Raw genomic sequence first — 15,188 nt, forward strand, 5'->3', positions numbered from 1 at the left:
TTCTTTGCTGTGAGCGTAAAATTACAATGGCCACTTCCTGCACAAGCTGAAGCATGAGGATTCCTTACAGTATCTAGCCCCAAATTCTATATTTTTTACTTTCACAATTTGCTTTTAATCAAAGAGTTGATAGATGGAAGTTTTGAGAATTGTTTAAATTCATCTATATAATGTTAATTATTTGATATTTTAATTAGCAAATATGTATGTATATGTTTTCATAAAGTTATATGGCCTTTTCATTAAATAAGATATAATAGATGTATAATGATAAAAACCACAGAATAGTAATTTCTTCACTGTCATAATATTTCCTAAAATTTAAGTTCTGAATCCATGATGTTAGAAAATTTCTTTTCTTTTACCCACTGTATACACCTGATTAAAATTTATTATATTTGTTGTTTTAATAAAATAAGGCACTAAATTTCTAACAAGTGCTTTGGAGAGTATTCATATAAGCAAGTCTTCCATCATATACTCCTTTGGTGAATGCAAGAATTTTTTTATTGGAGGTCATCAGCATTAGCCAAAAAAATCAATTCAAATCAAATCAAAGTGTAGCTGCTCACATTTCAAAATTTTAATATGATTAATATACTTACATTAGGTTTACTCTTAATATATAATTTAAATCTTTAAACTGTGTAGATAAATTTTAATATACAACTTTTACTCATACTTCTATCAAAATTACATATATTATGGAGAACTTTTATCAAAATTACATATATTATGGAGCTTGAATATAATTTATAATGCTTCCTTAATGTATAATATTGTATATGTTAATTTCCATACCCATAGGATTAAGTCTAATATGATGTTTTATAGTGTAGGGGATAGAATATATTTCAAATCAAGTATAAACCACATCTTTTATCAGATAGCATTGATAGACCCCATCCAAGGCTAAACACATTATTTTCATTAATAAACAAATGAATAAATAATCAATTATATTCAAAGGCTTTTATTTGAGAATACAACTGTCTCTCCATATTCTGTGGGTTTCACATCTATGGATTCAAAAATCACAGATTAAAAATATTCAAAAATAATTAAAAAATAAAAATAGGGTTCCGGTTGAAGATGTCTGGCTAAAAGCAGCTAGTGGGTGTCTCCCTCACTGACAAGAATCAAAACAGTGAGTAAATATTAACACTTCAAGTAGATCATCTAAGAGAGCACATGGAGTTTATCAGATAAACAGGAATCACAGAAAATAGGAGCGTGAAGCCAAGCAGCCCTCTGAGTTTGGCCTGGCATGAAGCTGGGAGAGGAGCTGGGAGAATCTCCCCAGTGCAGGAAAGGGATGAGTGAGTGACTCCTGGGGCACCACACAATCAGAAATGATAAAAGTGAAATCATAACTGATACCACAGAAATACAAAAGATCATCAGAGACTATGAGTACCTCTGCATGCACACTCTAGAACACCTAGAGGAAATGAATAAATTTCTTACACTATGAAACCTCCCAATACCAAACCAGGAAGAAACAGACTACCAAACAGACCAATAACAAGTAGTGAGACTTAATTGGTAATAAAAAAAATCACCCAACAACAACAACAACAACAACCAAAAAAAGCCCAGGACCAGATGAATTCACAGCTGAATTCTACAAGAACCATGCGGAAGAATCTGTACCAATCCAAAGTATTGCATATAATTGAGAAGCAGGGGTTCCTCTCTAACTCATCATTCTAAAGAACCAGTATTATCCTGATAACAAAATCAGGAAAGGACACAACAAAAGTAGAAAACTATAGGCCAATATCCCCAATTAAATGAAAAAATCCTCAACTGACTACTAGCAAAATAAATACAAGAGCTCAGTAAAAACATAATACCTGAAGACCAAGTGGGATTCATCCAGGGATGCGAGGATGGTTCAACATATGTAACTCTATCACATTCAATAGCTACAAAATATAAAATACATAGAAATATATTTAACCAAGTGAGTAAAAGATCTCTACAAGGAGAACTATATAAGCACTGATGAAAGAAATTGTAGATGACACAAACAAATGAGAAAACATCCAATGCTCATGGATGGGAAGAATCAATACTGTTAAAATGACCATATTCCCAAAGCAATTTATAGGTTTAATGCAATTCCTAAAAAAGCTCCAATTTTTTTTACATAATTATAAAAAAATCTAGAATTTATATGAAACCAAAAAAGAGCCTGAATATCCAAATCAATCCTAAGCGAAATGAACAAATTTGGAAGCATCACATTACCAGAATTTATAGTATATTATAAGGCTATAGTGAACAAAAGTCCATGGCACTGACACAAAAAAGACATATAGAAAAATGGAATAAATATAGGACCCAGAAATAAAACCACATACTTGAAACCAACTGATCTTTGGCAAAAGTAACCAAAATAATCAATGGAGAAAGGACACCTTATTAGATAAATGGTGCTGGGAAAACTGGGAAGCCATTTGAATGAAACTGGGCCACTATCTAACACCATATACAAAAATTAACTCAAGATGGATTGGAATCTTAAATGCTAGACCTGAAACTATGAAAATCCTTGGAAGAAACCTAGGGAGAACTTTATCTGCATATTGGCCTAGGCAAAGAACTTATGACTAAGTCCTCAATAGCAAATGTAACTAAAAAATAGAAATATGGGACATAACTACAAAACTTTTGCACATCAAAAGAAATAATTAACAGAGTAAACAGGGAGCCTACACAATAGGATAAAATATTTGCTAACTACGCATCTGAAAAAAGAGTAGTATCCAGAATCTAGAATGAACTCAAACAATTCAACAAGAAAAATAAAATCCCATAAAAAAGTGGGCAAAAGTCATCAACAGTCATTTCGCAAAGAAGACATATAAGTAGCCAATAAAAATATTTTAAAAATGCTCAACATTACTAATTGTCAAATAAATGCAAGTTGAAACCACAATGAGATACCCATCATTTTACACCAGTCAGATGGCTATTTATAAAAAGTCAAAAACTACAGGTGTTGGTGAGGATGCAGAAAAAAGGGAACATTTGTACACTAGTTTGGAGGTAAATCCGTACAACCTCTATGGAAATCATATAGAGATTTCTCAGAGAACTAAAAATAAACCTCAATTTTGACCCAGAAATTATACTGCTGAGTATCTACCCAAAGGAAAAGAAATCAATATATAAGAAAAGACACCTGTACTTGTATGTTTATCACAGCACTATTCACAATAGCCAAGATATGGTATCAACCTTGATGTTCATCAATGAATGAGTGGATTAAGAAAATATGTTTTATATACATACATAATAGAATACTATGCAGCTGTAAAACAGAATGAATCATATATTTTGCAGCAACATGGATGGGGCTAAGGCTATTATTTTAAGTGAAATACCTCAGAAACAGAAATCAAATACTGAATGTTTTTACTTATAACTGGGAGAAAAAGAATGAGTACACATGTGCATAAAGATGAAATAGTATTAATAGATACTTGAGACTCTTAAAGAAAGAAGGGTAGGAAAAGGTTGAGGGTTGAAAAATTACCTATTGAATTCAATGTTCACTATTTGGGTTATGGGTATAATAGAACCTCACTATTATACAAAATATTTATGTAACAAACCTGCACATGTACTCCCTGAATACATAATAAAACAAATAAATAAATTACAATAACAATGCAATAATAAAAATAATACAAATAAAAATACAATATAACAATTGACCCAGCATTTACATTTCATTAGGCACTATAAATAATTTGGAAATGATTTAAATTATACAGGAGGTTATACGCAAATACTATTCCATTTTATATAAGGGACTTTTGCATCCATAGATTTTGGTGTTCGGAGGGTACTAGAATCAATCCCATGATTATACCAAGGGAGGACTGTACTCTGCATCTTATAACTACACATTTTGGTGCATCCTAATACTATGGTAATAGTTATAATAAGTGACAACTAATATTTATTGCTTTATCTTTTAGCTATTTGATTGTTAAAGAAGTATGCTAGAAACCCCAATAACATTTATTTCTTTATAGCACTGTAAAAGATAAGAATGGTCTTCGCCAAACTGTTTTTAAAGTCAATGTTGAGTTGATAAATTATGTTGCTATCCTAGTAATTAAATGTATAACCAGTCTCCTTGATTTTTTAAGTATAAAGACATTATTTTAGCCTGTAGTGTATCTTTATATTTAAATTCTTAAGGGTATTATTTTTCCCCTATAAAAATTCTATTCAGGTCTAGCAGAAATAAGAAAGGTATGTATAATTGATATAGTTTGGAAGTTTGTCCCCTCCAAATCTAGAGTGGGACATTGCTATAAATATGTCTGAAAATATGGAAGCCTCTTTGGAAGTAGCTCAGTAACAGGCAGAATTTGGAAGAGTTTGGAGGACTCAAAATAAGACAGAGAGATGACAGAGAGCTTGAAACTTTAGAGACTGGTTAAATGGTTGTCATCAAAATTCTGATGGAGACATGGCCAATGAAGTCCAGGCTGAGGAGTTCTCAGACAGAAATGAGGAAGTTACTGGGAACGGGAGTAAAGGTTACCTCTGCTGTGCCCTAGCAAAAAGCGTGGCTTCATTATGTCAATGTCTGTGCTCTGTGGAAGTTGGAACTTAAGCGTGATGATTTAGGGAATCCGGTGGGAGAAATTTCTAAGCAGCAAAGCATTCAGGATGTGAACTGACTGCTTCTAACAGGCTAATATCACATATAAAAGGAAATAAATGACTTAAAGTTGGAACTTGTATGTAAAAAGGAAGCAAAGTTTAAAGGTTTGGAAAATCTGCAGCCTGGCCCTGTGGTAGAGGAGGAATACAAGCAGGCTGTGGAGTAACCACTTGCTGAAGAGATTTGTGTAACTAAAAGGAAGCAAAGTAGAAATATCCTAGAGAATGTAAAAAAAGCCTGGAGGGAATTTAGGAACTCTTCTAGGAAGCGTCTCCCATCATAGGCCTAGAAGTCTAGGAGGAGAAAATGGTTTCACCATAGTGCTTTCACCCTTATGCCTAGAAAAGCCACAGTGCTCACCTCCAATCAGTGGTAATCATCAGGGACATTGCACCTTGCAACACCACAGGGGTGGAGCTGTCCAAGACCTTGAGAACCTACTTTCTGCACCACTGTGCCCTGGGTGTGGGACATGGAATCAAAGAAGATACTTTTGGAGCTTTAATGACTGCCCTACTGGGTTTAAGATTGTGTGGTTCCTGTTACTCCTTTCTTTTGGCTGATTTATCCCCTCTGGAACAGGAATGTTTACCCAATGCTTGTACCACCATTCATCTTGGGAGTAGATAACTTATTTTGATTTTACAGGCTCATAGGTGCAAACAGATGAGTTTCAGATGAGATTTAGCACTTTGATACTGAAGAGAGTTAAGACTTTTGGGGGCTATTGAGAGGTGATTATATCTTGCAATGTGAGAAGAATGTGAGATTTGGGAAGCCAGGGGTGGAATTATATGGTTTGTATTTTTGTTCCCTCCAAATTTCATGTTGAAATGTAATTCCTTGTGTTGGAAGTAGGGTCTAGTATGAGGTGTTTGTGTATTTGGTACAGATTGCTCATGAATAGCTTGGTGCTGTCCTTGTGATAGTGAATTCTCTCAAGATCTGGTTGTTTAAAAGTATGTGGCAACTCCCTACTCTCTATCTTGCTCCTACTGTTTTTTTTTTTTTTTTTTTTTTTTTCTGGGGGGACAGAGTCTTGCTCTGTCACCCAGGCTGGAGTATATTGGTGCGATCTCAGCTCACTGCAAGCTCTGCCTCCCGGGTTCATGCCATTCTCCTGCCTCAGCCTCCTGAGTATCTGGGACTATAGGCGCCCTCCACCACACCTGGCTAATTATTTTATATTATTAGTAGAGATGGGGTTTCACCGTGTTAGCCAGGATGGTCTCAATCTCCTGACCTTGTGATCTGCCCGCCTTGGCCTCCCAAAGTGCTGGGATTACAGGTGTGAGCCACCGCACCCGCCCCTCTTGCTCCTACTCTCAACATTTGAGATACCTGTTTGCTCTTCACCTTCTGCTGTGATTGTAAGCTCCCTGAGGCCCTCACCAGAAGAAGAGGCTGGCATCAAACTTCCTGCACAGCGTGCACAAGTGTAAGCCAATTAAACCTCTTTTATTTAAAAATTACCCAGTCTTAGGTATTCCTTTATTGTAATGCAAATAGACTAATACAACCATCTCTTGAATCTAGAAGGAAAACATTACCATCAACAACAAGATTGTGCCAATATGATATTTACTAGAGATAACAAATCTAAGAGGGACACTAGTATTATGACCAGTTTACTCCAACTAAACACAATGGCAACTTCTGCACTTAAAGCTTTCCTGGTTGTGAAAGACGGTTCTATGTCAGCAGAAGTAGCTTTCTTGGCAAGCCACTTTCCTAGTGTGCCTCAGTAGTCTTTCTTGAGAGGTCAGACCAAGTCTCTCCAGTTCTTAAAAACTCCCTTAGGTCACTTAAAACACTTTAATAAGTTGCTTTCTTCTGAAATCACGAATGGATTATGTTTTCTGTAACTACATTCTGGTGTGTAAAACATATATGAAAATAAAGACAAATAAAGCCACTTCACATGTTTTAGACTTGTTAATTGCAGAGTCAGAATTTGAATTCAGTTGGTGTGAGTTCAGAGTCTAAAATGTTCATTTATATAGCCTTTGCCAGTAAAGTATTTTAAGCATATAAAAAATGGACAAACAAGTGATACATTAGGAGGAGGCCCTTGGGAAATCTCATTGGGACCTAATTGAATTTCAGTGAGGTTCATATGCAATTAAATGCAGTGTCACGAAGTTATTCCCAAGTAATCTCAGAAATATAAAAACATATGAAATGTTTTTCAAAAAGATGAATGGACAAAAAACCCTATTTGAAATCACTGCACTTAATATACAGTTTTTGAGTTATTTCCCTTTATTATAAATTATCATACTAAATAAAATAGTGACAAATCCATCAAAATCATTGCTTAGAAATAACCCAGAAGAACAACAATAAGGAAACAAAATACAAAGATAATAAGCAGAGAACATATTTTTAAAGATGGTAAATATAAATCCAAAGATAACTATAAATACATTGAATGATAAAGGGGTGCCAATTAGAAGTCAGAGACTGTTAGAATATAAAAAGGAAAAACCCAATTATAAACCATCCTCAAAATCTGTACTTTAAATGTGAACAAACAGATGGCTTGAATATAAATGGATGAAAACAGATTTGCCATAAGCATGGAAAAAATCAGGAGGCTGGAGTGGTTATACTAATATGATATAATATAGACTTCAAGAGAAAGATTATCTTCAAAGATAAATAGGGATACTTCATTATAATAATAAGTTAATTATTTAGGAAGACACGACCATGATAACATTATTGTTTTCTAATAACAGACTTTCATATTATTACATGAAAAAAATTAGCAGAATTAAAGAGAGCGAAAGACAATTCCTAAACCATAAGAGAGAAAATTAACACGCCTTCATCAACAATTGATAGAACAAGCAGATAAAATAATGTAAATAAGTAAAACAATAATGAAGACAGGCAATCTGGACAACAGTATCAACCATCTTGATCTAATAGGCAATTATAGATACTAACTTTTTCCAGGAACCTTCTTTTGTGAAATTTGTATTTAAGGCTTACACTTTGACTTTTATACTAAATGTGTAAAGTTAAATAAGCATAATAGTCTTGGTGTTTACTTCTTAATTCAAACATAAATATACGAAGCAGGTTCTTAATAATCTCAAATTCTGACTAGAGGGTAGTAAGTTACAATGTATGGAAGCAGAAAAATGGTCACTCATTTTATATTTACCCTTGAGTAGAAAAAATGATTTCATAAATCTTAGACAATTTCAGAGATTTCAAAATTTTATTTTACTTAAAGAATTGGAGGAAACTTGATTTTTTGTGAGAACAATTTCCTCATTTTTAAAATTATAGATTCATAGTAAGTTGTCTCTATAGGACAGATAAGTCTTGCAAACATAAACTCTTACAATTTCCCTTAACAGTGACACATTATATCACTATAGTACAACATGAAAACCAGGAAATTGGCATTGGTACTTGTATGGATGTGTGTGTGTGTGTGTGTGTGTGTGGTTCTATGTACTTTTATCACATATGTAGAAAATTATTTGGAATGCTTAGATATCAGATACAGAGCTATTCCATCACCAAAAAATCTCTTGTGCTACTCCTTTATAGTTACACCCATCCTTTTCTACTCCCTGAAACCTAATCCTTGGCAATCACCAATTTATTTTTTATATCTATGTAGCATATGAATTTTGCAAGTTGGCATTGAATGAATGAACTTAACATTGTAACTCTGAGATCTACATAATTGTATGTATCAATGGTTTTTTTATTGCTAAGTAGTAGTCTACTGTCTTAGTTCTCTCTTCTGTTCCACTGATCTATGCATCTATATCTCTGATAATAACAGTAGACTGCATATGTGAACAATCTTTACTAAATTGAGGAAGTTCCCATATGCTCTTTGTTTTCTGAGAAATAGTACAATGAATGGATGTTGGATTTTGTCAAATTTCAGCATCAGTTGATAGAATCATGTGTTTTTTTTTATTTGCCCTATCGCAGTTAAATATGCCGATTAATTTTTAAAAATCAATACTTAAAATGGATTTTAAATTTAAAAACTTAAAGACTGATTTTTCTTGCATACCTGAAACAGGCATTTCTTGGTCATAGTATACATACGTTTCATACTTGATTATTTCTATTTGCTAATACTTTGTTAAGGATGCTTTTTACATCTGCATTTATGATGCTGGTTGGTCTGTAATTTTTCTTTTATTTGTCGTTTCTTTTTCTGATTTTGGCATCAGGGTATTACTGGTGTTGTGGATTGAATTCTGCTCCCCACAAAATATATGTTGAAATTTTAACTCCTAGTACCTCTGAATGTGACCTTATTTCTGAACTGCTTCTTTAAAGAGATAATAAGGTTAAAGTGAAATAATTAGGGTGGCTTAACTCAATATGACTTATGTCAATACATAAAGAGAAAATTTGAACATAGACACAACCACTCACAGAAGAAGGGCAATGTGGAGACAGAGGAATAATACCATGTGGAGATGGAGGATTAAAATGATACATCTACAAGTCAAGAAATGCCAAAAATTGCTGGGAGCATACCAGAAGCTCGGAAGATACCAGAAGGAATTCCTGTTGGGTTTCAAAGGGAGCATGCGTCTGACAATGCCTTGACTTCAGACTTTTAGACTCCAGAAATATGACACAATACATCTCTGTTAAGTCACACAACTTATGGTGCTTTGTCCCAGGAGTCATAGGAAATGGATACAACTGTCCTCATAACATGAGTTAGGAAGTGTTCTCACTTTTTCTATTTTCTGGAAGAAATTTTGTAGAATTAGTGTTGATTCTTCTTTAAAAATTTGGCATTATCCTTTAGTAAAGCCATCTAGGCCTGGAGATTTTTTCTTTGAGGGTGTTTAAAATTCTGAATCTAATTTCCTTAATAGAGAGTTATTCAAGCGATCCATTTCATGTCAAGGAATTGTGGTAGTTTATGCTTTTTGAGGAAATGATTCATTTCGTCAAAGTTGTAAAATGCATGCATGTAGAATTATTTGTAGTACTACCTTATTTTCTTTATGATGTATTCAACATGTGTAAAGATGTCCTCTGTTTCATTACTATGTCTTAGCATGAATTTCTTTGGGTTTATCTTATTTGGTATTTACTCAACTTCTTGAATCTATAGGTTTATGTCTTTTGCCAAATTTGTCAAATTCTGGTTATTACTACTTCAACTACTTTTTCAGCCTCACAGTCTATCTTCTTCTTCTAAAACTTCAATGTTACAAACATTAGATATTGTGTTATGGTCTCACAGGTCTCTGAAGCTCTGTTCATTTGTTTTTAGATTCTGTGCATTTTTTTGATTATGACTTTTTTTCTTTTAAATTTCTATTATTTGTTTATTTATATCTTTTTTTCTGAGTTCTATTTCATTGCTGAAAGTTTATTTTTAAACGTTTTAAGTGTGTTCAAAAATGCTGGTTAAAAAGTCTTTATTATGGCCTCTTTAATGTCCATGTCAGATAATTCCAACATCTCTATCGTCTCAATGTTGTCTGTTGATTATCTTTTATCATTCAAATTTTGAAATGTTTCTGCTTCTTGTTAAAATGAGTATGTTTCCATCATAATACGAGTAAAGTGATGCTTTATTACTGCTTTGTAGGGGTAGAAGTCAAGGTTTCCCACTCAGCCTCTGGTGACATTTCAGGAGAGCAGAAGAGTGCCTCATAACTGTTGGGTAGGGGTGGAAGAAAACTCTCTACTGAACTGTTGCTGCCACCATCCCGGCTACGAAGGGAGAAACACCTAAATACTCCTTCCCCTGTGGCCTCCACTAACACTGTGTGGGGATGCTTCTTTCCTGTCTGATGGAAATGAAGTCCCAGGTCCTCGTTTGGGTTTATCAACTCTCTCACCCCAGTACGGGCAAAGGTCTTTGCCGAAAGTGTGAGGGTGGGGCCACTGTTTCATTCTGCTTTATTCCTGGTATTTAGCTGAAGTATGATGGTTATTGTCTAAAAGGTTTTTGTCTTGCTCAGCTGCCACTTTGCTTGTCCTTTTATAGAAGAATTCTTTTCTGAGGTCATTTTCTGCCTGAGATTTCCAGGACCCTGGTGTCTCTAACACCAAGTCCGGGATTATGAGGTAAAAAGAAAACTCAAGGGACTTACCATCATGTTTCTCTTCCATTCTGAGGTCCCTAGGCAATCTGCTTTCTTATTTTCACCTTTCAAAAGCTCTCTTTATATTGCTTTATATGTAATGCCCAGCATTTTAATCTGTACTTAGCAGAAGAACTAGGAAAAAATACATCTACTCCATCTTGTCCTGGAAACAGAAGCTCTGTAGTACCCTTTAAAATGTAATTCCTTGTCTCCTCCCCCTGCTCGCCCTACTTTAATAAAAAGGAATTTTCATTAAAGAAAGAAAATAAGCTGCAAGTGAATCAATAAAAATGCTGTGGGGAATGACAAAATTAATTATTCGAGCAGAAATAATTAATTACATAATTAATATAATCTAGCAGAAATAATTTTATATTCTAGCAGAAATAATTAATTATAAAATAATTATCATATATAATATCTATTCGTATGTATAAAATATCTATTCTTACTTTGTGGGTTAGTTTGATCTACCTTTGCTTCTTTAGGCATTATTCCAGTGCCCTGTCGTGATTTGCTTACATTTTATTGTCTTCTTTTTTTAAACATAGTATAGTCTCTTTTTTAAAAAGACAGTATAATCTTTTAAAAGTTCTGTATTTTGCATACTTAAATTCTTCAAAGTGTCTTTTCAAATGCAAGACAGAATAATTTTATCTAGTATTTAATTGATTGACACCAAACTGAATTTAGGTTACTTGAGAGTTTTTTTCCCTCTCAGATCCCTGCCCAAAATGTTTACTATTACATATTTACAAATCAAGGGTACATTACTACCGGTTTTCTAGTGACTTTCAGAGTAAATATTTCTTCTTACTCATTTAACTTGGAATCTGGGAATAATTGAGGCAAAAGAAAATAAAAAACTCTTATCAAAATGTCACATTTTTGTGTTGCAATCTCTCAGGCAGAAATTAGGTGCATACTGAATCACTATATTATAGAAATAATAATATAGCATGTATAAAGTTATTGTATCTAAATGGCAAAAGGGACTTAAGAAAACAAACATTCACTTTCTCTTTTCAGTAACAAGTATAACTGTAATGTTATAAAAATAGTTTTGTAATTTATCTTTTAGGGAGCACTGACATTCAATAAGAATGCATTTTGTTTGTTCAAAAAGGGCATTAAAGCTATTTATGATCTGAACTTGCTGTTGTAGAATTCTAGATTATAGCTGTAATTTATCGGCCACCTAAAATGTAATTTTCATATGTATTATAATTTAACTCTTAAAAAATACTTCAGAGAAATTAATTCTGTTTTACTTATGAGACAAATGTAGTTCAATGAATTTGAGTAATTTTCCCACTGTAACAGTAAATATTAGAACCAAGGTCCAACTCAGGCCTTTTTTGTTCAAGACTCATTGTACAGTGGAGAACTATCTTTCAATATTATTAATTGTCACCTTAAATAGGGTTCATTAGCTATTTTCAGATTATTTTGTTTACTGAATAATATTTAATTAAAAGGCATATTAGAAAATATTACTTCAGCTTTGCTAGATCTTTCTATTTTTTCTTTTTATAGAGATGATGATATATGTACAAGTTATTTTTTAAATAAAGTGTAAGTAGCAGTATTCTTGTAAAGGATGATGTTTCATAAACATAGAAGAGTGACAAAGCAGTAATTCTGAATTCCTATTGCTTCCTTGAGGACAGATTTATGATGATGTGATGATAGTTTCCTTTTCTTAATGCTTCAAAAGAAATTCATGTGAAATATATCTGAGCACTTTTTGAACAGAGAATGCCAAAATCTGAAGTAGAAGAGAAGCGTGAGCAATGTCCTCTGCTATTAGAGTATTAACCAAGTATATCAGGACTTTAAACATATCAGATATTTATTTCAAGTGTCATTTCAAAAGGCATAATTCTACTATTTTTTAAAAATAAAAATAATACAGCCCCCTCCCCCCAGGCTTAAAGATATGAAAAACTACCCTTTTGTCTACTTTTCATGCTCTTCTGACTTCCTTCTCATATTGGCCTATAGGGAGAATCATTTTCCATCTGCTTAGTTCCTAGGGATTGTTATTATGCTTCTTTTTAAGAGATATAAGGTAACCCATCTTAGAGAAAATGAAAAACTGTCTGTATCTGCTGCAAAAAACTTGATGACACTGAATTTATGATGCTTGGGAGAAGACTCAAACTGAACAAATTTACGTTTGTTTGGAGCCAGTCTTTCTTTGAGAATTTATAACCCACCACTGCCAAATTCCAGAGAAAGTGAAAAGTTATGTTAAATTTATATTTTATATTTTAAAATTTTGATTAAGTAAAAAATTCATTTTATATTATTTGGTATAAACATGGAAATACATGTTTGAACACAGTAGGCTTATATTTTATTTCTTGATGAAAAACTGCAGTCCAATAATGGAGAAAAATAGAAGACACAGAAAAAAAGCCATTTGAAATAAAATTATTATAAAATTATAACCAAAAATTTCTGTTAAACCATAAGCAAATTGCAATATTTCAAGTGAGACTTTTTCCATGATCTTATTATCACTACTAGTAATAATGATTGTTAACGTTCATGGTGTGCTTACCACGTCCATTCTCCTAAACATTTTATACTAATTTTCTAATTTATTTCTTCATACTCAATTTATTTCTTATACAGAAGAAATTGAAAATATTTTCATTTTATAGATAACAAAATTGAGAATTTTAAGATCTAAGATCCTCACCAAGTTAGAAAGAGACTCAAAATTTGAACACAGCAGTACTACCACCAAAGCCTGCATTGTGAACACGGTAGTGTACACCCTGCAAATGGTGCTGAGGCCAATACAGATATACATACATTAAAAGACAAATCCCATTTTATACTTTTTTCCTAACTCTGTTTTTACTGATTTGCATTTTTCAGTTATTATTTATGAACCCTGACCGGCCTCAGAATAAATAAATGTCTTTGCCTTCATTTGACATCTAATAGCCTCTTGGCATTTTCAATCAGAATTAGAGAAAAGCATAATTTCCCAAGCTGCTTGTGAGAGTTTAAACATGTAGTCTAGAGAGGAAAAAAGAAAGGACTTCCACTAGTTATATAAAATCTCAAACAGTGATATTTATTATTGATATGTTCAGGGCCCCACTGGATATCACTATGCTGTAGCAACAGCAAAGAAATGCAGAGACTAGTCGTCAAAATAATGGAATAAAGCTAACTCTTTCTTTAGAAAATATTTCAAGAGTATTTTAACCTCTGCCTCGAACTGCAATATAGCTCTACACAATTTTGTTAACTAGAACATTCATGATTCTGTCCTGCAAATATTTTCTTTGGTGATTCAGATTAACACACTTTAACACTACAGCCAAATATTGTTTCTGATATGCATTGACTAACAGAAAACCACTCACAATTTTTGAAGCATTGCATTTTGATTGTTTTCATGTGTTTTAGTGGGAAGATAAAAGAAGTTGTATCAAAGACTGCTTATCATATGATATTTTAAATTGGAATACTTACTGAAATCTCTTGACTAAAGCAAAACTGAAAATAAACACATGAAAATAAACTAGCATGTGACATTACCTCACTAGATATCTCTTTATTCCAAGGTATAGATTCCAATTATATGTTGTTTATATATTTTAGAAAAAGCAAAGGAACTCAGAACGTTTACTGTTCATTTCATATATGTAGAGAGATGTTCAGTCTTGAAGGATTGTGTCAAAATTACTCTTGCAGATTCAAAAATACAGAACACAGATTCTGCAAAATGAAGTTCACCTCAAGAACATATTCAAAATCTATTACCTTGAAGCCAGGTGCGGTCAGTGCAGATGGAATGACCTGACAGCTGGTGGTTAAGATATCCTGGTATTCATGATGCTGGTGAAGTTGAATAGCTGAACTGTACTTTGATTGGTAAGAAAATGATGTCTCAAGACACTGCATCTTATCCACCATTACTCATTAATTGCCTCAGAAATTTTAGCTAGTTTTTAAATGCAAATAACTAATATAGTTTCTACATTGTTTTCTCACAAATGCTTTTATGAAAGGTTTTGAGAGTACGTATTTTTAAATGCAAAATTTATGGTCCATGCTCCTAGAAGTTCAGTTATACAGTTATTTACATCTTTAAAGCAATCTGTTTTCAGAAAACTATTGATGAATAACTTGCTTTATTATCTAAGTAAAATAAAAGCTTTAAGGGGTACCTGTTTTTGTGTGTGATTTGCACCCATTTTTTTTGTTTGAATTGTAAAACTAGATATGCACCTTTTGTTGTAAAGAAGTACATGAACATATTAGCTTCCATTCAAATTCCTTTGACTCTGTCTTTCTCTTTCTCTATCTTTCTCTCTCTCTCTGTCTCTCTCTCTCTCAGAAAGGGGGGAGAGAGAGAGAGAGAGACAAAGGGA

Source organism: Pongo pygmaeus, chromosome 3 (genome assembly GCF_028885625.2).
Source record: "Pongo pygmaeus isolate AG05252 chromosome 3, NHGRI_mPonPyg2-v2.0_pri, whole genome shotgun sequence".
Classification (NCBI taxonomy): Eukaryota; Metazoa; Chordata; class Mammalia; order Primates; family Hominidae; genus Pongo; species Pongo pygmaeus.